At 42.2% G+C, this 26,264-nt stretch overlaps 1 long non-coding RNA gene across 1 annotated transcript in view; it reads left to right on the forward strand.

Moving 5' to 3' along the window:
* The window catches only part of LOC147356037 (uncharacterized), a 214,512-nt gene that overhangs the window by 87,182 nt on the left and 101,066 nt on the right, over window positions 1-26,264 (forward strand). The window contains exon 2 of the long non-coding RNA XR_015142984.1: window positions 16,612-16,766. This is a non-coding gene — a long non-coding RNA (uncharacterized LOC147356037). The remainder of the gene's footprint in view (window positions 1-16,611; window positions 16,767-26,264) is intronic.

The following is a 26,264-nucleotide window of genomic DNA, read 5'->3' on the forward strand; positions in this document are numbered from 1 at the left end:
GCTTTGACTAGATGGACCTTTGTTGGCAAAGTCATGTCTCTGCTTTTTAATACGCTGTCTAGGTTTGTCATAGCTTTTCTTCCAAGGAGCAAGCATCTTTTAATTTCATGGCTGAAGTAACAGTCTGCAGTGATCTTGGAGCCCAAGAAGATAAAATCTGCTAATGTTTCCACTTTCCCCACATCTGTTTGGCATGAAGTGACGGGACCCGATGCCATGATCTCTGTTTTTCAAATGTTGAGGAAGCCAGCCTTTTTGCTCTCCCCTTTCACCCTCATCAAGAGGCTCTTTAGTACCTCTTAACTTTCTGCCATTATAATAGTATCAGCTGCATATCTGAGGTTGTTAATATTTCTCCTGGCAGTCTTGATTCCAGCTTGTGATTCATACAGCCTGGCATCTCACATGATGTACTCTGTACAGACTTCCCTGGTGGCTCAGACGGTAAAGTGTCTGTCTACGATGCGGGAGACCCGGGTTCTATCCCTGGGTTGGGAAGATCCCTTGGAGAAGGAAATGGCAATCCACTCCAGTACTATTGCCTGGAAAATCCCATGGACAGAGGAGCCTGGTAGGCTACAGTCCATGGGGTCGCAAAGAGTCAGACACGACTGAGCGACTTCACGTTCACGTTCGTTCACTCTGCATCAAAGTTCAATAAGCAGGGTGACAATATACAGCCTTGATGTACTCCTTTCCCAAGTTTGCCTTGTACTTCTTTCCCAATTTTGAACCAGTCAGTTGTTCCATTTCCAGTTCTGTTTTTTCTTGACCTGCATACAGATTTCTCAGGAGACAGGTAAGGTAGTCTGATATTCCTATCTCTTTAAGAATTTTCCACAGTTTGTTGTGATCCACACAGTCAACGGCTTTGGCATAGTCAATGAAGCAGAAGTAGATGTTTTTTCTGGAATTCTCTTGCTTTTTCTATGATTCAATGGATGTTGTCGACTTGATCTCTGGTTCCTTCGCCTTTGCTAAATCCAGCTTGCACATCTGGAAGTTCTTGGTTCACATACTGCTGAAGCCTGGCTTGAAGGCTTTTGAGCATAACCTTGCTAGCATGTGAGATGAGTGTGCTGCACGGTCGTTTGAACACTCTGGCGTTGCCCTTCTTTAGGATTGGAATGAACATTGACCTTTTCCAGTCCTATGGCTGGAGAGTAGGTAGACATATTCATGCTGTTTCTTATATATGTGGATAATTTATACTATTTCTTAATTTTGAAAAATTCTGTGTCGGTATACCTTCAGTCCTTGCCTCTTTTATATTCTCTTAATTCAGTCTACCTGGAACTCATGTGAAAGGTAAGGTAGAACTTTTTCTTTTATTTTCCATGTCTTAAACCTCATTTTATCTTTTCTTACTTAAATATCTCTGGATATATTCCTCTAAATCTGTCTACTAGTTTACTAATTTTCTCTTCTTGTATCTGATTGACTTTATACTTACAGAGTTTTCAATTGCATTGCTTATATTTTATATCCAGAAGTGTATTTTATTCTTTTCCACAATATTCTTTTCCTTAATGTCTTGCTGTTTTATGTCCTTTCCCTTCCTTTAATAATTATTATGAGTTGAATTGTGTTCCACCTCACCTTGAAAAATTCATATGTTGAAGACCTAATTCCAAGTACCTCAAATGTGACTGCATTTTGAGATAAGGTCTTCAGTTAAAATGAGGTCATATGCTGTGTGTTTCATATGCTGTGAGTCGTTTCAGTCGTGTCCGACTCTTTGTGACCCCATGGACTGTAGCCCGTCAGGCTCCTCTGTCCATGGGATTCTCCAGGCAAGAATACTGGAGTGGGTTGCCATTTTCTCCTCCAAGGGATCTTCCTGATCCCAGAGATCAAACCTGCAGATCTTACCTCATCTGCATTGGCAGATGGGCTCTTTATCACTAGCGCCCCCTGGGAAGGTCGTTTGGGTGAGGTCACATGAGGTGAGTCCTAATTCAATATGATTGGTGTCCTTATATGAAGATTAGGAAACAGATTGTTTCCTACAACTATGTGAAGACTTCGTGAAGACACGGAGAGAACACAGCCATCTATAAGCCAAGGAGAGAAGGCTCAGAGGAAACTAACCTTGCCAACACTTTGGTCTTAGACTTAAAGCCTTCAGACTCGGGGAAAATAAGTTTCTATTTAAGCCACCCAGGCTTTGGTTTTGCTATGGCAGTCCTAAAAAACCAAAGCAATTATTTAAAATTCTTGGCTTATTTTTTGAACTTTCTGTTATTTCTGATAACTGTCACTCTTGATGTATTGTTTTTTCATATTTTATTTCATTTTATTTTGTTTGAGTCATGAGCTCATCTTTATTTCAGTTTATTTTTTCCTATGGGAGTGGTGTGTCACCTAGGCAATGGTCCTATGTCTCCAGAGTAAACTGGATTTGCTTTGTCCGGTACTCCAAGGGTCTCAATGGATCAGGGACATTTTTTAGTGTTACTTTTTCTACTTTGGGGTTCTTAGACTTTGTAGGTTTATAAATCTGAATCCGCATGATGTGCACAGTGGCATTGGTCAAGGGAGTTGGCATGGCAATTTCTAAGGAGAATTCCTTCATCCCCCTCTCCTTCCCAAAACCCAGAGATGAGCTTCTTTGTCTCTTTCTGCTGGTGGTAAACTTTTTCTAGCTCCCTTTTCCCCCAGAGTGTGGTGCTAGTGGTAAAGAATCCTCCTACCAATGCAGGAGACACAAGAGATGCTAGTTCAATCCCTGGATCAGGAAGATCTCCTGCAGGAGGACATGGCCACTCACTCCAGTACTCTTGCCTGGAGAATCCCATGGACAGAGGAGCCTGACGGGCTACAGTCCATGGGGTCGCAGAGTCAGACACCATTGAAATGACTTATACACAGATCATTCAGGATTTTTATTCTGTTTGCAGTTCTGGTTTCTGACTCTGCTCCAGCTGGTTCTGAGGGAGCACGTCTGCTCTCTTAAATGAATATTACAGTCTCTCTCTGCTCCCAGCTCCGCCCCAGGCAGGTACTGAGAAAGCCTTGGTGCTCACTGTTTGAGGTTCCTGCTTCAATTCAGGCAGCTGGATATTTCTTTTTCTTTTCTGGAGATCTCAAATATGCATTACAATTGCTAACTGTTTTTGTAAGTTATGAATATAGTGAGAGAAGTTTAGATTATTCTGCCTTCTTGTTGGAACGAGAAGTCTCTCTTCCTCGAGCTCCAGCGATTTAAACATTTCAGCCTGAAGGGCTTCTCTTTGTTTAAAGTTCATGGTCTTCAGGGCAAACAGGATAACTGAAGGCTGTTTCAATTTCAACCCTTTTCGTACTTTTCTTATCTGGCGTGATGCTTATAATCCTCGCCCAATCCCATGTTAGTAAGTGAGAATGATCTTAGGTTGAAGTATTCCATAGTTTTGCCCTTTTCCTATGTTATACAAGATAAAGTTTGACTATTTTATCTTTGTAGGGGTAACCAAAAGCTGCTGAGTCCCATTTATGCCACATTTAATATCCTCAGAATAATATACCAGCCTCTGTAGGTGTTAAAAACTCCTAGAATTATAGCTTTCAAGCTCCTAGCACTTTAAATGTTTATATACTCAAAAACTTTCAGTACTTATTTTCATTTATTCTATTTAAATCATTTCTTCTTTCACTTACTAATATTCCTAACTTTCTGCCCTGGTGCATTTTATTTTCCCCTGTTAATCACTTTTGTAACATCATCAAAGCTAGTGCCATCTCAGAATGTCATTTGTAAATGTCTGAGGGCTTCCCTGGTGGCTCAGATGGTAAAGCGTCTGCCTGCAATGCAGGAGACCCGGGTCGATTCCTGGGTCAGGAAGATCCCCTGGAGAAGGAAATGGCCATCTCAGAATGTCATCTGTAAGTGTTTACCACTTCCAAATAATTAGCATGCCACATAAACAGGACTTACTCCCGGCCTTCTGTCCTCCCATTAACTATCTTCTCAGTTCATGGCACTGACATTTTTCATTGCTTGCTATTTCAGTGTCAGTGACAGGCTGTCTAACCAAATCATTCACAAAACATCTTAGAGGCCTTCATAATGCAGTGTTCCTAGTTAATTCCTGAAACTCAGTACCTTGCCCCTGTTGAGTTTGTTATTTACTGATATTGATTTCCCCAACTTAAAGTCTATGAATGTTTGGTAAGTTTTGTATTTTATAATTTCACTGCACTTCCCAGTTCCTCATCTGTTCCCTTTTTAAAAATTAATTTGTTTTTTATTGAAGAATAATTGCTTTACAGAATTTTGTTGTTTTCTGTCAAACCTCAACATGAATCAGCCATAGGTATACATCTATCCCCTCTCTTTTGAACCTCCCTCCCATCTCCCTCCCCACCCCACCCCTCTAGGTTGATACAGAGCCCCTGTTTGAGTTCCGTGAGCCACACAGCAAATTCCCCTGGGCTATCTATTTTACATACGGTAATGTAAGTGTCCATGTTACTCTTTCCATACGTCTCACCCTCTCCTCCCCCTCCCCATGTCCAAAAGTTTATTCTCTATATATGTTTCTCCACTGTTGCCCTGTAAGTAAATTCTTCAGTACCATTTGTCTAGATTCTGTACATATGTGTTAGAATACAGTATTAATCTTTCTCTTTCTGATTCACTTCACTCTGCATAAGAGGTTCAGGTTCATCCACCCCATCAGAACTGACTCAAATGTGTCCCTTTATATGGCTGAGTAATATTCCATTGTGAATATATATCACAGCTTCTTTATCCATTCATCTGTTCATGGACATCCAGGTTGCTTCCATGTTCTAGCTGTTGTAATTAGTGCTGCAGTGAACAGTGGGATACATGTGTCTCTTTCAATTTTGGTTTCCTCAGGGTATATGCCTAGGAGTGGGATTGCTGGGTCATATGGTGGTTTTATTCCTAGTTTTTTAAGGAATCTCTATACCAGACAGAGTGACTGTATCAATTTACATTCCCATGAACAGTGCAATAGCGTTCCCTTTTCTCCACACCCTCTCCAGCGTTTATTGTTTGTAGACTTTTTGATGATGGCCATTCTGACAGGTGTGAGGTGATATCTCATTGTAGTTTTGATTTGCATTTCTCTAATAATGAGCAATGTTGAGGATCTTTTCATGTGTTTTTTATCCATCTGTGTGTCGTCTTTGGAGAAATGTCTGTTTAGGTCTTTTCCCCCTTTTTGATTGGGTTGTTTGTTTTCCTGGTATTGAGTTGTATGAGCTGCTTGTATATTTTGGAAATTAATCCTTTGTAAATTGTGTCATTTGCTATTATTTTCTCCCATTCTGAGGGTTGTCTTTTCACCTTGCTTATAGTTTCCTTTGCTGTGCAAAAGTTTTTAAGTTTAATCAGGTCCCACTTGTTTACTTTTGGTTTTATTTCCATTGCTCTAGGAGGTGGGTCATAGAGGATCTTGCTTTGATTTATGTCATTGAGTGTTTTGCCTATGTTTTCCTCTAAGAATTTTATAGTTTCTGGTCTTACATTTAGGTCTTTAATCCATTTTGAGTTTATCTTTGTGTATGGTGTTAGGAAGTGTTCTAATCTCATTCTTTTACATGTAGCTGTCCAGTTTTCCCAGCACCATTTATTGAAGAGGCTGTCTTTGCCCCATTGTATATTCTTGCCTCCTTTGTGAAAAATAAGGTCCCCACAGGTGCATGGGTTTATCTCTGGGCTTTCTGTCTTGTTCCATTGGTCTATATTTCTGTTTTTGTGCCAGCACCATACTGTCTTGATGACTGTAGCTTTGTAGTATAATCTGAAGTCAGGAAGGTTGTTTCCTCCAGCTCCATTCTTCTTTCTCCAGACTGTTCTGGCTATTTGAGGTCTCTTGTGTTTCCATATGAATTGTGAAATTTTTTGTTCAGGTTCTGTGAAAAATGCCATTGGTAATTTGGTAGGCATCTCATTAAATCTGTAGATTGCACTTGGTAGTATAGTTATTTTCATAATATTGGTTCTTCCTACCCAGGAACATGGAATATTTCTCCATCTGTTTATGTCATTGATTTCTTTCATTAGTGTCTTGTAATTTTCTGTGTACAGTTTTTGTCTCCTTAGGTAAGTTTATTCCTAGATATTTAATTCTTTCTGTTGCAATGGTGAATGGGATTGATTCCTTAATTTCTCTTTCTGATTTTTTCATGGCTAGTATATAGAAATGCAAGTGATTTTTATGCATTGATTTTTTATCGTGCAACTTTGCCAAATTCACTGATTAGCTCTAGTAATTTTCTGATACTGTCTTTAGGGTTTTCTAGGTACAGTATCATGTCATCTGCAAACAATGAGAATTTTACTTCTTCTTTTCTGATTTGGATTCCTTTTATTTCTTTTTCTTCTTTGATTGTTGTAGCTAGGACTTCCAGAACTATGTTGAATAACAGTGGTGAAAGTGGACATCCTTACCTTGTTCCTGATCTCAGGGGGAATACTTTCAGTTTTTCACCATTGAGAATAATGTTTGCTGTAGGCTTATCATATATGGCCTTTACTATTTTGAGGTAGATTCCTTCTATGCCCATTTCTTGAAGAGTTTTAATCATAAATAGGTGCTGAATTTTGTCAAAGGCTTTTTCTGCATCTCTTGAGATTATCATATGGTTTTTATCTTTCAATTTGTTAATATGGTGTATCACATTGATTGATTTCCATATATTGAAGAATCCTTGCATCCCTGGGATAAACCCAACTTGATCATAGTGTATGAACTTTTTGATGTGTTGCTGAATTCTGTTTGCTACAATTTTGTTGAGGATTTTTGTATCTATGTTCATCAGTGATATTTACCTGTAGTTTTCTTTTTTTGTGTTGTCTTTGTCTGGTTTTGGTATCAGGGTGATGGTGGCCTCAGAATGAATTTGGAAGGGTTCCTTCCTCTGCAATTTTTTGGAAGAGTTTTAGAAGGATAGGCATTAGCTCTTCTCCAAATGTTTGATAGAATTCTCCTGTGAAGCCATCTGGTCCTGGGCTTTTGTTTTTTGTGAGATTTTTTTTTTTTATCACAGCTTCAATTTCGGTGCTTGTTATTGGGTTGTTCATAATTTCTATTTCTTCCTGGTTCAGTCTTGGAAGATTGAACTTTACTAAGAATCTGTCCATTTCTTCAAGGTTATCTATTTTATTGCCATATAGTTGTTCATAATAGTCTCTTATAATCCTTTGTATTTCTGCATTGTCTGTTGTAACCTCTCCTTTTTCATTTCTAATTTTGTTGATTTGATTCTTCCCTCTTTTTTTCTTGATGAGTCTGGCTAAGGGTTTATCAATTTTGTTTATGTTCTCAAAGATAAACAACTAAACAGCTTGTAGTTTTATTAATCTTTACTATTGTTTCTTTCATTTCTTTTTCATTTATTTCTGCTTGGATCTTTATGATTTCTTTCCTTCTAATAATTTTGGGTTTTTTTGGTTATTCTTTTCCCAGTTGTTTTAGGTGTAAAGTTAGGTTGTCTATTTGATGTTTTCTTGTTTCTTGAGGTAGGATTGTATTGCTGTAAACACCCCTCTTAGACCTGCTTTTCCTGCATCCCATAGGTTCTGAGTTGTTGTGTTTTCATTGTCATTTGCTTCTAGAATTTTTGTGATTTCCCTTTTGATTTCTTCAGTCACCTGTTGGTTATTTAGAAACGTGTTGTTTAATCTCCATGTGTTTGTCTTTCTCACAGTTTTTTTCCTATAATTGGTATCTAGTCTCATAGCGTTGTGGTCAGAGAAGATGCATGATACAGTTTCAATTTTCTTAAATTTACTGAGGTTTGATGTGTGACCCATGATGTGGTCTATCCTGGAGAATGTTCCACATGCACTTGAGAAGAAGGTGTATTCTTCTGCATTTGGATGGAAGGTCCTGAAGATATCAGTGAAATCCATCTCATCTAGTGTATCATTTAAGACTTGTGTTTTCTTATTATTTTGTTTTGATGATCTGTCCATTGGTGTGAATGGGGTGTTAAAGTCTCCTACTATATTGTGTTACTGCCAATTCCTCCTTTTATGTCTGTTAGTGTTTGTCTTATGTATTGACGTGCTTCTATGTTGAGTGCATGCTGCTGCTGCTGCTAAGTCGCTTCAGTCATGTCTGACTCTGTGCGACACCAGAGACGGCAGCCCAGTAGGCTTCCCTGTCCCTGGGATTCTCCAGGCAAGAACACTGGAGTGGGTCACTATTTCCTTCTCCAATGCATGAAAGTGAAAAGTGAAAGTGAAGTTGCTCAGTCGTTCCTGACTCTTAGCAACCCCATGGACTGCAGCCTACCAGGTTCCTCTGTCCATGGATTTTCCAGGCAAGGGTACTGGAGTGGGGTGCCATTGCCTTCTCCGTGTTGAGTGCATAGATATTTACAGTTGTTATGTCTTCCTCTTGGATTGATTTCTTGACCATTATGTAGTGTCCTTCCTTATCTCTTGTAATCGTCTTTATTTTAAGGTCTATTTTGTCTGATATGAGGATTGCTACTCCAGCTTTCTTTTACTTCCCATTTGCCTGGAATATATTTTTCTATCCTCTCACTTTCAGTCTACATGTGTCTTGAAGTCTGAAGTGGGTTTCTCATAGACAGCATATATGTGGGTCGTGTTTTTGTATCTATTCAGCCAGTCTGTGTCTTTTGGTTGGACCATTTAATCCATTTACATTTAAAGTAATTATTGATATATATGTTCTATTGCCGTTTTTCAATTGTTTGGGGTTGATTTTGTAGATCTTTTTTTCTTCTCGTATTTCTTGACTATATAAGTCCCTTTAACATTTGTTGTAAAGCTGGTTTAGTGGTACTGAATTCTCTTAACTTTTGCTTGTTTGAAAAGCTTTTTATTTCTCCATCCATTTTGAATGAAATCCTTGCTGGGTACAGTAATCTTGGTTGTAGATTTTTCCTTTGCAGTAGTTTAAGCATATCCTGCCATTCCCTTCTGGCCTGCAGAGTTTCTGCTGAAAGATCAGCTGTTCAGCATGTGGGGTTTCCCTTGTATGTAACTTGTTGCTTCTCCCTTGCTGTTTTTAATATTCTTTTTTGTGTTTAGTCTTTGTTGGTTTGATTAGAATGTGTCTTGGTGTGTTTCTTCTTGGGTTCATCCTGTATGGGACTCTCTGTGCCTTTTAGACTTGATTGGCTATTTCCTTTTCCATGTTGGGGAAATGTTCAACTATAATCTCTTCAAAAATTTTCTCCTACCCTTTCTTTTTCTCTTCTTCTTCTGGGATCCATATAATTTGAATGTTGGTGCATTTGATATTGTCCTAGAGGTCTCTGAGATTGTCCTCAGCTCTTTTCATTCTTTTTACTTTATTCTGCTCTTCAGAAATTATTTCCACCATTTTATCTTTCAGCTCACTGATTCGTTCTGCTGCTTCAGATATTCTGCTATTGATTCCTTCTAGAGTATTTTCAATTTCAGTAATTGTGTTGTATGTCTCTGTATGCTTAGTCTTTAATTCCTCTAGGTCTTCGTTAACTGATTCTTGCATTTTCTCTATTTTGTTTTCAAGGTTTTTGATCATCTTTACTATCATCATTCTGAATTCTTTTTCAGGTAATTTTCCTATTTCCTCTTCATTTATTTGGACTTCTGTGTTTATAGTTTGTTCCTTCATTCATGCAGTATTTCTCTGTGTTTTCATTTTTTTTAAAGTTATTGTGTTTGAGGTCTCCTTTTCCCACACTTCAGTGAAAGTTTAATTCTTTCCTGAAGAAGGTTGGATTCTTTCTTCTTTTTGGTTTCTGCCCTCCTAAGGTTGGTCCAGCGCTTTGTGTGAGCTTCGTATAGGGTGAGACACGTGCTGAGTTTTTGTTTGGTTTTCCTATGGTGGGCAAGGCTGAGTGAGGTGGTATCCTGTCCACTGATGATTGGGTTTGTATTTTTGTTTTGTTTGTTATTTAGATGAGGCGTCCTGCACAGGGTGCTACTGGTGGTTGGGTGATGCCGGATCTTATATTCAAGTGGTTTTCTTTGAGTTCTCATTATTTGATACTCCTAGTATCAAATAACTTAAAAACCCCACTCCAGTACTCTTGCCTGGAAAATCCCATGGACGGAGGAGCCTGGTAGGCTGCAATCCATGGGGTTGCACAGAGTCAGGCACGACTGAGTGACTTCACTTTCACGTTTCACTTTCATGCATTGGAGAAGGAATTGGCAACCCTCCCCAGTGTTCTTGCCTGGAGAATCCCAGGGACGGGGGAGCCTGGTGGGCTGCCGTCTGTGGGGTCGCCCAGGGACGGGGGAGCCTGGTGGGCTGCCGTCTGTGGGGTTGCCCAGGGACGGGGGAGCCTGGTGGGCTGCCGTCTGTGGGGTCGCCCAGGGACGGGGGAGCCTGGTGGGCTGCCGTCTATGGGGTCGCACAGAGTGGAGAATCCCAGGGACGGGGGAGCCTGGTGGGCTGCCATCTGTGGGGTCGCCCAGGGACGGGAGAGCCTGGTGGGCTGCCGTCTATGGGGTCGCACAGAGTGGAGAATCCCAGGGACAGGGGAGCCTGGTGGGCTGCCGTCTATGGGGTCGCACAGAGTCGGACGGGACTGAAGCGGCTCAGCAGCAGCAGCATTACTTCTCTGGTAGTTTAGGGTCTTGGAGTCGGTGCTCCCACCCCAAAGGCTCAGGGTTTGATCTCTAATCAGGAATGAAGATTCCACAAGTGATTTGTTATGACATTAAGGAAGAGTAAAACAAATATCCAAAAATGAGAAACCAAAGATGAACCTCAGACAAATGACAGTTATAAATTCAGGCAAATCATAATTAAAATAATGGAATATACACATATACATATACATCCATGAGCATAGTGAAAACAGTCCAACAACAAAAAAAAGTACAGTAGATTGATCCAGTGAACAAAGGAAATCAAAAATTACATTTACCAGTTATGAACAAAACTAACTTAAGCACAAACTGGAAAATAAAACTAAAGCCAGGTGTCAATTGGGGAATAAAGCAGTAAAAATAAAACTAACAAATATTTTAAGAGGAAAGTAGAGAAAGAAAAGAAAGAAAGAGTAGTTACACAAAGTTAAATAGAGGTAGATAAAGAAGATTTATATACATTAGAGATTAACTACAAGGGGAAAAGAACAGTGGAAAAGCAAACTAAGGAATAAATGTAGAAAAAATAATAATAGGTTTAAAAAATTAAAAAAGAGAAAAGAAAGTGAGGAAAATTCCACAGAATGGCAAAAGCCCAATGTAGAGGCAGAGGTTTATGACAACAATAAAAAATGTGACTGAGGAAAAAGGAAAAAAGAAAAGCTCCAAAACTTAATCGGATTTCTTGGTGCCAATAAATTGACGACTACAACAGAGCCGGGGGGTGGGGGGGGGGAGAAAAAAATCCAAAGGAATCTACAGAGCAGGTAAAAAAATAAGAATAATGTTTTTCTTGAGTCACTGCTGTCAGAGTCCTTTCCCTCGCTGGGAGTCAGTCCCCCTCACCTCCCTAGGATGCCCTCCAACGCTGTGCTGGTCTCTGGACCTGCTGTGGGGGCAGCTCAGTTTCTAATCTGGTCCTACTTCCGTGTGTTCTTGCCTCCAGTGTCCACAGCTATCAGAACTAGTGCGTTTTCTTTTGTGGGTGCTCTCAGTGACCTTTTATATATTCCATAGACACAGAGTCTGCTTAGTTGATCCTGTGGATTTAATCTACAGCTTGTACAGCTGATGGGAAGGTTTGGGTCTTCTTCCTTAGCCACACTGACCCAGGGTTTCAACTGTGGTTTTATTTCCACCTCTATGTATGGGTCATGCACTGGGGTTTAGCTCGGGGGGCTGCCCTGGAGGACTTGGGTTTGAGGCTAGGGCAGCAGGAAATACAGTGCTCTAGAGGGTATGGCAACAGTATTGGCCAACACGCTCCAGTGTTCTCGCCTGGAGAGCCCCCGCCCTGACAGAGAAGCCTGGCAGGCCAGTCTACAGAGTCGCAAAGAGTCAGACAGGACCGAAGAGACCCTGTGCACATAGACGCAAGGCTTTGGGTTTTTTTTGGCCTGTGGCAGCTCTGCCCCAGTGAGGGCTGAGTGTGAGGGGGGTGCAGCTGCTTGGCTTGCTGGGACCTGACAGCTCCAAATGTGTGCGGACAGGGACTGCCTCCATGGCAGGAGTTATGGCCCTATCAGAGTCTTTTTTTGAGCCTCTTGTAGCTGGCAATCAGAAGGCCTCTTTGGCCAGTCTTTCTCTGTAGCCCTGCCCATTCAGGCACTTAGAGGGCTCCCTTGCCTGGGGTCCTTCTCTACTGTTTGGCGCATCAGGCACATAGAGGGTCCCCCTGGCTGGGGTCCTACTCTGTAATTCCTCACATCAGGCACTTAAAGGGGCCCCCTGGCTGGGGTCCTACTCTGTAGTGCAACAGGCAGTTTGATGGGCCAGCCTGTCTATTGTTCAGCTGCTGATGCTGGCCTGTGGGTAGAGAGGCTATGGTGATGGCTCCACCCACTTCGTGTGACTCGGCAGCGTCGTCTTGCTTCCATGGCTGCCTGCCTTTCCTCCACAACCATTCCCCACCACAGTCTCCTCCCTCACATCCCCTCGACTCGTCTCTCCGCAGTCGTCAGCAGCCCTTGCCCTGAGATCGCTCCACAATCCCCAAACTCCAGCTCCTCGCCGCTGTGCCTTGCAGGGACCCGCGTCCCCCCCACCCCCCACCCCGGGGTGTGTATGGCTGTGGCAAGGACTGTCAGGCTGCCACAGGCCAGCTGCTTCACTCTTGGCCTTAAATGTATCTAGTCTGACTCAGACAATTGCCCTGCTGTGGGGATCGGACCCCTGCCTCAGCTCCTCCACCCGCCGAGGGCAGGTGCAGTCCTCCTGGCACTCCTGCGTGGTTCCACATGTTCTTTTCCGCTGGTCAGGTCCCCCGTCTGCTCTCAGCTGGTGCTCTGCATGCACGTCTGTGTCTCAAGGTGTATTCCTGGTGTGTCCATGGAGAGAGATGTGCTCCACGTCCACCTACTCTTCTGCCATCTTGTTCTCTTCTGCTCCCCCTCTTTTTTTTTTTTTTTTTTGTACCATGGTTTTCAATAATGGTCTGATTCCTTTTGGAGAATCTAAAAGAACAAGGGCTGGCAAATTATATCCATGAAATCTAATGAGAGTTCTCCAAAAGCAATATGAAAATATTTAGTGAGGTTTTATGGCCAATATAAAAGTAAAGTGCATAGATCAATGGCCCTTGTACAAATCATCTATGCCCATTTAGATGTGGCTCAGAGATATACATCGGAGTGACTTATATATCAAAACACTGAATGCTAAGAATTATACCTGTAGTATAATTCATTCACTCCACTCCACTCCAGATCACTTCTGGTGCTGCATTAGCTAACGGTCTTGTGATACACACAACAGAAAGAACTTCCATTCCAACTGCTGACTGGGTCCTGTGCTGGGGATTCAAGTATGGGTGAGACATGGCCGAGGTGGCCCAACAATGAATTCTCAGTCCCCATCTTTCCTGGCTGCTTGGCACCCTGCCACGAAGACCACACCTTCCACCTACGTATGCTTTCAAGACTGACTTTTGCACACCACACTTTCCTTTTTGTTGCCCCCCTCCCCCCCCTTTTTTAATGTAGTTGATTCACAGTCTTGTGTTTCTGGTGAACAGCATAGGTGATTGTAAGATATTAAAGGTAGTTCCTTGTATTACACTGCTGCTGCTGCTAAGTCACTTCAGTTGTGTCCAACTCTGTGCGACCACATAGATGGCAGCCCACCAGGCTCCCCCGTCCCTGGGATTCTCCAGGCAAGACTACTGGAGTGAGTTGCCGTTTCCTTCTCCAATGCATGCATGAATGCTAAGTCGCTTCAGTCGTGCCCAACTCTGTGATCCTATGGACAGCAGCCCACCAGGCTCCTCTGTCCCTTGTATTATACAGTAGGACTTTATTGTTTATCTATTTTACACATAGTAATTTGTGTCTGATAATCCCAAATTTCTAATTTGTCCCTCCCTCACCTTTTTCCTTTTGATAATCATAAGCTTGTTTTCTAAGTCTGAGTCTATTTCTGTTTTGTAAGTAAGATCATTTTTATCATATTTTATATTCCACATATAAGTGATATTTGTTTTTGTCTGACTTGTTTCACTTAGTATAATCTTTAGGTCCAACCATGTTGCTGAAAATGGCGTTTCATTCTTTATTACGGCTGAGAAGAATATGTATATCTTGAGAAATTTCTATGCAGGTCAGGAAGCAACAGTTAGAACTGGACATGGAACAACAGACTGGTTCCAAATAGGAAAAGGAGTACATCAAGGCTGTATATTGTCACCCTGCCTATTTAACTTCTATGCAGAGTACATCATGAGAAACGCTGGACTGGAAGAAACACAAGCTGGAATCAAGATTTCCGGGAGAAATATCAATAACCTCAGATATGCAGATGACACCACCCTTATGGCAGAAAGTGAAGAGGAACTCAAAAGCCTCTTGATGAAAGTGAAAGTGGAGAGTGAAAAAGTTGGCTTAAAGCTCAACATTCAGAAAACGAAGATGATGGCATCCGGTCCCATCACTTCCTGGGAAATAGATGGGGAAACAGTGGAAACAGTGTCAGACTTTATTTTGGGGGGCTCCAAAATCACTGCAGATGGTGACTGCAGCCATGAAATTAAAAGATGCTTACTCCTTGGAAGGAAAGTTATGACCAACCTAGATAACATATTCAAAAGCAGAGACATTACTTTGCCAACAAAGGTTCGTCTAATCAAGGCTATGGTTTTTCCTATGGTCATGTATGGATGTGAGAGTTGGACTGTGAAGAAGGCTGAACACCAAAGAATTGATGCTTTTGAACTGTGGTGTTGGAGAAGACTCTTGAGAGTCCCTTGGACTGCAAGGAGATCCAACCAGTCCATTCTGAAGGAGATCAGCCCTGGGATTTCTTTGGAAGGAATGATGCTAAAGCTGAAACTCCAGTACTTTGGCCACCTCATGCGAAGAGTTGACTCATTGGAAAAGACTCTGATGCTGGGAGGGATTGGGGGCAGGAGGAGAAGGGGACGACAGAGGATGAGATGGCTGGATGGTATCACTGACTCGATGGATGTGAGTCTTAGTGAACTCCAGAAGTTGGTGATGAACAGGGAGGCCTGGCGTGCTGTGATTCATGGGGTCGCAAAGAGTTGGACATGACTGGGCGACTGATCAGATCTGATATAATATATAAGGTTTCCTCTCCTATTAGCTTCTGCACACACCCAGGCTCCTGCCCCATTCAGTCTGCAGGTCCTGGCCCTCTTAATGACCCATCCTGCCACACACCAGGATAACAACAAGAGACATTTGAAACTGACTCTAGAAAAACTTCTGATCCATTCCCACAAGGAGAACTAAAACTGAGGAGTGACTGAGAGAAAAGGTTATCCAGAGGGAGTTAAAAACTTGCGTCTAAAAATATACTCAGATTTGGCCAAGGAGCCGTGAATTCCCTAAACATTCTCTTTCCCTACACAATTTTCACTGGCACCCCCCGGTTATCAATGTATTAGATCTTAATACAATTTGTTTTCCTTTAGATATGAATTCATTTGGGTAACGACTTAAAGATGAACTCATTACAAATCTTATTTTTCTTTCTGTATTTTTTTAATACAGTTGTTTACTTTTCCTTACCAAGTTTGTTCTTTCAGTGACTCCAGTCATGGATGGCTCCAATCATCTAGATGTTTCACTATAATGAAAAAATGTGGATTATTCTTATGGGAAAGTCTTATGGGCATTACACTGAGCTACAATTCAAAGTTCAAGATCACTTCTCTGCTTTTTATTAACTCTGCTCTCAACAATGTGTTTTAACCCCACTTTCCCATAGACAAATTGGAAAAAGTACTGGCTAATCTGGACACTGAAAGAATAATTTAGAAATGGCTCAAAAATATGGTTTTCTGCATAAAATTAACATTTAAAACATTTTTAAATAAGAAGAAATGGAATTTTTGAACAAATCTACTTTTCACTTGGTCTGTCAAAAATTGCCATGTCTCATACCGACAAATAACCTCATTTAAAAAAATACCCTGGAATTGCTACAAGTTCACCGTGGAGCAGTTGTGTGATAAAATTGAGTATAAATACAGCATGTTTTCAATTTGAAGCTGGCCTGGAAAATGACACTAGTGACACTTCCAGTGGCCTGAAATATTTTGTCAACTTTAGGTAGAGCTCAATTTTACAGAGTCTGCCAAGAAATACAAGGGAAGAGCAATTAATAGAATTGCAAATCCAAAGTAATTTGCTAATTTTAGTGTCAAAGTAAATTTCTCAATTTCCTTACTAAGAAAAAAGTATTTTAAAGGAACTGTAATAAAGCTCACAGGAAGATTACAGAGTATATGGAAAAGTAGTCTGTGGGACAATACTTTTCTAATGAACTACCTGCTTTGGGGCATTATTGGGGGATTTTGTGAATGTGAAGCTTATGTCACATTAGTTATCACAGAGAGGTTGGACTGTCTTACCATAGTCCTAATCCAGACCTCAGTGAAGGGCTATATTTAAACATCTTGTCAGTGATTTCTATGTCTTTTATAAACATATATATTGGGTTAGGGAGAGTATAATGTTAGGAAAACTACATTGGCTATTTCATGGTGAATTTCATAGGTCTGTTGTTATATTTTGCAGTGCGTTGGGATGAGTAAGAATTGGGCTAATATGGAGAAGTCTGTGTGTCACCATCCAGAGGAAAACTCTCTACTTTTTAAAATATTTTCATCGAAGAGTTGCTGTACAGTGCCGTGCCAGTCTCTCCTGTACAGGAAGGTGACTCGGTTGTACAGGTACAGACATTCTTTTCTAAATGCTTTTCTCCGTTAGTTTATCACAGGATGTCGACCGTGGTTCCCTTCCCCAGCAGCACAGCCTTGTTGTTTATCCATCCTACAGGTCGGAGTTTCTGACACTTCCAAACTCCGGTCCTTCCCTCGCCCACCCCCACCCCCTTGGAGACCACAAATCTGTCCTCTGTGTCTGGGCTCTGTGTTTCTGTTTCATAGAGAACGTTCATTTGTGCTGTGTTTCGGATTCCACGTATAACATGTGACAGCATATGTGATAACATGGGGTATTTGTCCTTCTCTATCTGCCTTCACTTAGATGATCTCTGGTCGCATCCCTGTTGCTGCAAATGGCACAATTTCATTCTTTATTATGGCTGAGTAGTATTCCACTGTATGTGTGTATTATATTACATCTACTTTATCCATTCCTCTGGTGACGAGCGTTTAGGTTGCTTCCACATTTTCATGAATAGTGCTTCAGTGAGCACCATTCAGTTCAGTCACTCAGTCGTGTCCAGCTCTTTGCGACCCCATGGCCTACAGCATGCCTGGCGTCCCTGTCCGTCACCAACTCCCAGAGCTTGCTCAAACTCATGTCTATTGAGTCAGTGATGCCATCCAACCATCTCATCCTCTGTCTTCCCCTTCTCCTCCTGCCTTCAATCTTTCCCAGCATCAGGGTCTTTTCCAATGAATCAGTTCTTTGCATCAGGTGGCCAGAGTATTGGAGTTTCAGCTTCAGCATCAGTCCTTCCAATGAATATTCAGGATGGATTTCCTTCAGAATGGACTGGTTGGATCTCCTTGCAGTCCAAGGGACTCTCAAGAGTCTTCTCCGACACCACAGTTCAAAAGCAGCAATTCTTTGGCACTCAGCTTTCTTCACAGTCCACCTCTCACATCCACACATGACTACTGGCAAAACTATAGCTTTGACTAGATGGCCCTTTGTTGGTAAAGTAATGTCTCTGCTTTTTAATATGCTGTCTAGGTTGGTTATAGTTTTTCTTTCAAGGATTGAGTGTCTTTTGATTTCATGGCTGCAGTCACCATCTGCACTGATTTTGGGGCCCCAAAAATAAAGTCTGACACTGTTTCCATTGTTTCCCCATCTATTTGCCATTAAGTGATGGGACCAGATGCCATGATCTTAGTTTTCTGAATGTTGAGTTTTAAGCCAACTTTTTCACGCTCCTCTTTTACTTTCAACAAGAGGCTCTTGAGTTCATTTCTTTCTGCCATAAGGGTGGTATCATCTGCATATCTGAGGTTATTGATATTTCTCCTGGAAATCTCAATTCCAGCTTGGGCCTCTTCCAGCCCAGTGTTTCTCATGATGTACTCTGCATAGAAGTTAAATAAGCAGAGTGACAGTATACAGCCTTGATGTACTCCTTTCCTGATTTGGAACTAGTCTGTTGTTCCATGTCCAGTTCTAACTGTTGCTTCCTACCTGCATACAGATTTCTCAGGAGGCAGGTCAGGTGGTCTGGTATTCCCATCTCTTGAAGAATTTTCCACAGTTTGTTGTGATCCATATAGTCAAAGGCTCTGGTGTAGTCGATAAAGCAGAAGTAGATGTTTTTCTGGAACTCTCTTGCTTTCTTATGATCCAGCGGATGTTGGCAACTTGATTTGTGCTTCCTCTGCCTTTTCTAAATCCAGCTTGAACATCTGGAAGTTCACAGTTCACGTACTGTTGAAGCCTGGCTTGGAGAATTTTGAGCATTACTAGTTTGTGAGATGAGTGCAGTTGTGTGGTAGTCTGAACATTCTTTGGCATTGCCTTACTTGGGATTGGAATGAAAAGTGACCTTTTCCAGTCCTGTGGCCTCGGGGTGCATGAATTATAGTTTTTCTGGATATATGCCCAAGAGTGGGATGTTGGATCATATGGTAATTCTGTTTTTAATTCAGAAACTATTTTATTCATTCATCTAGAAAGAACCAGTCCTTGAAGAATTAATTCATGGTAAACTAGCAGATAGAAAATTGCTAGAAAAGCTAATAGACTGATATCCTTTCTGGTTTCCGTACATGGAATCATGTAGTAATTTGGAAGCTAAAGTCAGGGAGCATTTCCTTGGCAGTGTTGAAAGGTACATGCCATCTGGATGTCCTTCCTGGAGATGTTTTAATCTTTATCTTTTTATTTATTGGCTGCTCCGGGCCTTATTTGCAGCGTGAAGGATCTTTGATCTTTATTGCAGCGTGTGGAATCTTAGTTGTGGCATGTGGGATCTGGTTCCCTGACCAGGGTTGAACCCAGGCCCCCTGCACTCGGCGTGTGAAGTCTTAGCCATTGAACCACCAAGGAAATCCCTGAGATCTTTAGACATAGGAACAAAATGAATAATCTAGGGTGATTATGGACACTCCCATAGCCGATAGGAAGATGCATCACCATGGCCTTTCAAGAGGAATGGCTGTGCGGAAGTCACTGTGGCTGACGTCTGTCAGTACCTCCCGCTGGTCCTACTGGCGCCTCCCGTCCAGGCCTCATGCTCTACTAGAGCTTCGTGCGGATTTTCTTGCCTTTACATAGAATAGGAACTCATTGGCGTGAAGATTTAAAAGGTAAATTTGTAAGATAAAATCTGACCTTTCTATACTCATTTTAGTTTGTTTGTTTTTTTTACTTTTCAGATTTGTTCTTTCAGTGGCTCAAGCTGCAGACATCAGTTCAGTTCAGTTCAGCTGCAGACATATACTGGAAAAAACTTGGAGCTTTTGTGAGGCAGTGTTACGTTTCAATGTGTGTGTAGTACCCCGACCATAATTCAGAGCAGTGACCCCCACTGTTAATACATTTCAATTAAATTAAAAACGATAATTTTCTCTGTTTAGCATGTCATAGTAAAAAGGAGTTTCAATTCCTTTGATAAAAGTTACATTTTTATAGAAATATGAAATTCACAATCCCCATTAATTCAATTTGTTATCCTTGCAAGAGCCATATGAGTATCTTGGCATTTTTATCATCTGTTTTACGAATCCTCTTTTATCTAGGACTTGATTTATAATGAGATTACAGAATCTCCAGATGCCTTTGTAAATATCTGCTCTTCCAGGAGGACTTAGAGTCATCAGTTTAGCTACAAGGAGCTCTAATTTATTTTATGTGCATTTCAAAGGCAGCATGAATGAAGTAAGTTTTGCATGGAATGGTAAATACTATCCTTATTAACAATAATATCATAGGTTTTTAAAAATATGCCCATACTATTTTTGGATAATTTTAGATTTACAAAACCGTGCAGACCATTTCCATACCACCTTCACCCTGTTCTATTTGTTGGTGTCTTATGTGCCCTGGGGCATATTTGAAAAAAAAATTAAGAAACCAACATTGGTACATCACTATTAAATGAATTCCAGACTATTCAAGTTTCTCCAGTTTCTTCACTATATCCTTTTCCCATGATCTGGAGTACCACATGCATTTAGACAAAGTTTTCATGAAAATAAAATTTTAGAATTTAGAACAAGTGTCTCCTGCATTGCGTGTATGTAACCCCGGACCCAAGCCCAAGTGGAGGAAGAATACTTGCCCCTGTGAGAGGGGCCTTGCAGGAAATGACTTCCACTGTCTGGGAGGTAATTTTAAACCTTCTCTCTGGTTTTCCTCATTTCGTTCAGGTGAGTGAGCAGGAAGCAGAGGCTGCACACATGAGTGACTCTGAAGCCCTGAACTCGATCCACGTCACCCGTCTCTAATAACCCAGCAGACCTCCTAACAGGTTAAATTCTTTTTTCAATCACCACAGTCTTCAAGGAGGCTTTTGTTGGGATATCAGTGGACTGCTCTGAAAAGGCGTTAAATCAGTCCCCAGGAAACAAAGCGCAGGATTCGCAAGTCAGCGGGTCTCTCTGTGTTGGAACACTGATATTGGGGGATGCAGTTTGGCAGGTAGGGCTTCTGGAAACTTCTGAAAAAAATTCTTAAAAATTTCTGAATTATTTTTTCTTTTATTGCTGCCATGTTATACACTGAGATAGAGGTTATTTTCTTCTCCCAAAATATTTTCTGGAAAGGATGCAGCTCCCTGGCGTTCTGGAAAAGTGTCAGGGTTGTTTGAGACTGTGTGATCAACTTCCTTGTACAGGCTTTGCAGGAAGGGCCGAGCCACCAGCAGAGCTCTGAGCTGAGGTGACAGTGGGAGAAGAAAACGCCGCAAAAAGAATTGCTTTGCGAGCTCTCAGGCGGCATCCTTAGAAGTGGCTTTTTTACTTTGGAGCTTGATTTTCTGATAAATCTGTAGACTTAAATTTAAAAATTTAAAAGCATATTTTTAAACACATAAAAACAAAGATAAAATTTAAAAGCTTCAATTAACGTGATTGATTTGAATAAGCAGTGTTATAAAAATTAAAATTATATGCGCTAGGATCATATCAGAAAGCTTATATACTTCTGAATGATTTAACAACATCCCTGTGTAGATCTTAAATATAGAAGTTTTGGAATAATAATATATTAAAATATGCAGTGAAATAGCATTGGGGGGTTTTATGAGGCTATACTCTGCTTATATTGTATTTATGTAAGAGCCTTGGTCTTACACATTTTTGATGGAGATATTAAGATGTAGCCTTGTATTACTAAATTCATGTTGAGCTACATGTAAGTTAATTCAAAACCAGCTTGTTGTTGGTTCTTTGGTGTCTACACTAGCCGCGTATTTTGACTTGTTGACTTGGATTTGGGGTTGGCTGGCATTCTGAGGCCTGTCCCTGTGCTTGGCTGGTAGCCTGCAGAGAACCCCCAGCTCACAGTCACTGGCCTTGCCTCTGCTTCTGACTTCCTGGTTCCCAAACCCTTTATTGGGGCTTCCCTGGTGGCTCAGCAGTAAAGAATCTGCCTGTGAGGCAGAAGACGTGGGAGATGCAGGCTCAATCCCTGGGTCAGGAAGATCCCCTGGAGAAGGAAACAGCAACCTTCTCTAGTATTTTTGCCTGGAGAATCCCATGGACAGAGGAGCCTGGTGGGCTACAGTCCATGGGGTCTCAGAGTCAGACATGACTGAGCAACCTTTTCCTGCCCAGCATCCTGCCATTTTAATGCCGAGGCTCCTTGCCTGAGTAACTGTGTCTTGCATAAAGCCTACATCCATCAACCATTGCCAGATTCTGACCCGAGAAGCCAGCTTTCCCTTTTTCCTGCACGGAGCTGTACCCCTGGAGCCACCCCTCTGTTCTCTGGCCTGTACTCTCCTGATGAGTGGATCTGAAAAACTAACCGGGCCCTGACCTTGCCTTTCTTAGTTCTCTCATAGCTATTTTGTTCAATTTTTGAGCCCCTACTGTGACTCAGGAACTGGGTGGAAGCTTTGGGGAACAAGGAGAAAGGCTCAATTCCTGCACTACTTTAGCTCTACTGGTGGGGACAGAAGACACGTAAATAGATTATTTTTTGGATGTGTCGTGAGGGCTCAGGGGGCTTTTCTGGACCTGAATTGAGTCTGGAAACACGAGTACAAACTAACGAGGCCTTGGGATTCTCCCGGCTGCTGGAGGGCATGGGGAAGCCACACAGGAGTGAACCAGTGTGGCGCCCATGAGAATGAAAAATGGCATTACTCAAGCGTGTTTCACAGCTTTGTTTGCAACCTCCCATTCCACGGTGTGACATGGTAGCTGCAGAGCAGTCAATATGGCAGGGCTCCAGGGAGGTTCCTTCAATATGAGATCAAGGGATTTAGCAAATTGAAAGTACTGAACTCTGTCTTGAGTCATGGCTTAATTAGTTTGCTATGTTCCGGGTGAGAACTGTGGTGGAAAAAAAAAAAAAAATCAGTGAAAGAGATGACTTTGTTCCTCATCATGGCACCAACTCACTGGGTCTGCTGTGGACCCAGACCTCATCTTGACCAATAGGATCCGTTTGTAGAATAGAAATTGTCGGTCTTTACTGCGATTGAACCTATAAACTTGATGATAGAAGAACTGGCCAACCAACATTTTGGAATAAATAAACTTCTATTCATTGATACAAAATTTTTGAGTTGGATTCAGTGAGGGAGGCAAATAAGACATTGCCATTGCCCTCAAAAAGTTATACAAGATAAAGTTGTTTAGTGTTAAATTGTGTAGTTAAAGTATGTAGTGGAAAATCCCCAGCTGGAGTGAAGGAACGTACGTTCTCTTTCTGGGTCACTTGTTATCTTGAGGGGTTCCAGCCACCTCATCTGTAAATTGTGAAGGCTGATTGTGATATAAGTTCTTTTCCAACTTTGAAGTGTAGTGATTTTCAGAAAGTCTCTGCAAGAATCCCAGGTGTGGCTCCGGATATGCCGTGTGTAGAGGGAGCCCTGTGGGTCTACAGGGAGACCCATCTGGTCTGGTAGCTCTCCTTTCTGGTGTTTGTCGTAAGCATATGGTTTTATTCCATCTGAGACTGTTGATAGGGAGAAGGTGGTAAGAGAGGAGAAGCACTGTGTATGTTAATCAGACTCTACAGATGGGATGTTGTTTGGACTCATGCAGATAATCGCATGGAACCTATTTCCTAGTCATGGCAAGTTATCATAACTCTATAGAAGAATCCTTCCTCTCTTATTTTCTCCCTTCCCTCTTCTTTTATACCCATCTCCTACTTTTATGTCCTCCCCGTCCCGCCCCCACAGACAATTTTCTGTAGTGTTTAAGGGGAATGTCTTGGTTTGCCATCATTGTTCCCAAATGGATATTCTAGTTAGTGTGCCTGTATTCTTATTTTTTTATTGGAATGCAACTGCTTTCTAATGTTAGTTTCTGCTGTGCAACACTGGGACTCAGCCCTATGTATGCATCTGTCCCCTCCTCCTTGAGGCTCACCCCCTCTCCCCCCACCCCAGGTCATCACCGAGTGGCAGGCTGGGCTCCGTGTGCTGCACAGCAGCCCCAATGGCTGGCTGCTGTCACACGGGGTTGTGTGTGCATGTCAGTGCCGCTGTCTCCACTCGCAGGGCTCTCCTTCCCTCACTGTGCCCACAAGTCCCTTTACATCTGTGTCTCTATACCCGCCCTGCAAGTAGGTTAATCAGTACCATTTGTCTAGATTCCGTATATATGCATCAAGATATATTTGTTTTTCTCTTTCTGACTGACTTACTCTGTATGACAGACTCTAGGCTCATCCAGCTCATTTCAACTGATTCAATTTCATTTATTTTTATGGTGGAGCAATATTCCATTGTATATCTGTATCACATCTTCTTTATCCATCCATCTGTCGATGGACATCTAGGTTGCTTCCATGTCCTGTGTGCCTATATTTTTAACTTATGCAAACGGTGTTGCATTATTCATCTCATTCTGCTTATTCCTTCAAACATATGTATAAGATCCATTTATATTAATATGTGTACTTTGTTGTTTAAATCAAAGTATTGCATGTACATATTCTCCCTACTCACTCTTTCAGTGATAGAGACTCTGTGTGTGTGTGTGCACGCTCAGTTGTGTCCAGCTCTTTGTGATCCCATGGACTGTGGTCCACCAGGCGCCTCTGTCCATGGGATTTCCCAGGCAAAAATACTGGAGTAGGTTGCCATTTCCATCTCCAGGGGATCTTCCCGATCCAGAGGATTGAACTCACATTTCTTGCATCTCCTGCATTGGCAGGCTAGTTCTTTACTATCCGAACCACCAGGGAAGCCCCAGTGGATACTCAAATCGTCATCAATTTCCTGACTCCCAATTACACAGAGATAGTGATCCCTAAAAGGAGCTTTTGGGATATATATGTACTGTGTGTGTGTGTGGCATGTTTATATCATTAAAACTGATGGGTTATGAGAAATGTGTGCAATTTAAGTGCTCCCAGTCCGTTCTCTTGAAGTATTGCCGTTCTGCGCTCTCCGCATACTGTCTTTGCCTTTACGTAGCGTCATCAGCTTTCCGTCTTTTGTATTCTAATGGGTATCAAGTGCTTTCTCCTTTTTTAACTGGCTTGGTCCCAAGTGCCCTGACAGAAGAGTGCCTTTCAGTTCTCACTTCCCCAAGGACGGAGGTGTCTCTTCTCATTCTGCGTGGCCATCTGAGATGGGTGTGGTGTGGGGGGAATCTCCTCTCTGGACCCTGTCCCCTCAAAGCTTCCTTCCAGTGATGATGGTTTGCAGGGCATGGCGAGGGATTGCCCAGGCGTTCCCACTGAGCCATCCCAGGCCACTCTTGGCCAGACTGGCGTCCCTCCTGGAACACAGCTCCAGAAAAGCTTTGTGGCTGGTGACCTCTCCTGTGGGGATGTAGGTTAGTCCACAGAGCTAGAAATTCCAAGGAGGCCTGGTGCTGAGCTGGACCTCTCTGCAGTAGGCCCTCGGGCTCTGCGCTCCTCTCATCACAGCCTAACTGCTTCCAGCAGCGCCTCTGCCTCCGGGGTACTTCCTGTGCTGGCAGCATCCTCAGGGGGAAAACGGTGAACGGATGGGGTTCACAAGTGGAACATTCTGGGTATTTTCTCTCTGAAATCAGGGTGAGCACCTGGTTTCCTTCCACTTCATCCTGAAAATTAAAAAGAAGGAGCAAATAGAGCTGAGGATGGAACAGTGATTTGGGAAATGGAAACGGAATCTGGAATATGGGATCTGAGGCTTTGGAACTGTGTTGGGGAAAAGGAAGTCTCATGAGCAAAAGTTTGAATCATCAGAACCTTGTATAAGCAAACTACTGAGATGTTCCTACAAGAATCAGAATTCATCTCTTCTCTGTTTGAGGTTGGATCTTCTCCTGTTGAATTTTTTTAACCTTTTATCCTGGTGGCTCAGACGGTAAAGCATCTGCCTACAATGCGGGAGACCTGGGTTCAATCCCTGGGTTGGGAAGATCCTCTGGAGAAGGAAATGGCAACCCACTCCAGTATTCTTGCCTGGAGAATCCCATGGATGGAAGACCCTCGTAGGCTACAGTCCGTGGGGTCGCAAAGAGTTGGACATGACTGAGCGACTTCACCTTACCTTACCTATAGCTGATTAGGTGTTGTGATAGTTACAGGTGGACAGCAAAGGGACTCAGCCATATATCTATGTGTATCCATCCTCCCCCAAACTCCCTCCCACCCAGTACTGATTGTGCTTTTGTAAACCAGAGGTTTCAAAAGACTTCGTGTGACCGTTATAGACATTGGGAATGGAGAACTGGTCACTGACTATCGCTGAAGTCAGCTCAGTGGTCAGCTTTCAGAAATGATGATGCTTTGTCACCATCCCCTAAGTGTTGCAGATACGGTGGCCATGGAAACAGGATACAGCTCATCATCCACGTGTGGGAGACTCAGAGTCAGCCCACAGTTGGTGCTCTTACGTCACAGTGTGAACAGACTCAGCGTCCTTCATGTGACACAGCATGAATGGATGCAGTGTGATGTGATGGATTCTTTGGACATGTGGAGCTTCTGGATGAGTTTTTCCTCCTGATACAGAACAGGGTTTCTCTCAGCTGAACCCCGATGTCATCCTGACATGCTGTGGGGCTAACTGCTCCTGCAAGCTCCTCTTTTCCCTATGAGACTCCTTTCTG

Source organism: Bos grunniens, chromosome 16 (genome assembly GCF_055505025.1).
Source record: "Bos grunniens cultivar Pamir isolate PY7600 chromosome 16, Bosgru_T2T1.0, whole genome shotgun sequence".
Lineage (NCBI taxonomy): Eukaryota > Metazoa > Chordata > Mammalia > Artiodactyla > Bovidae > Bos > Bos grunniens.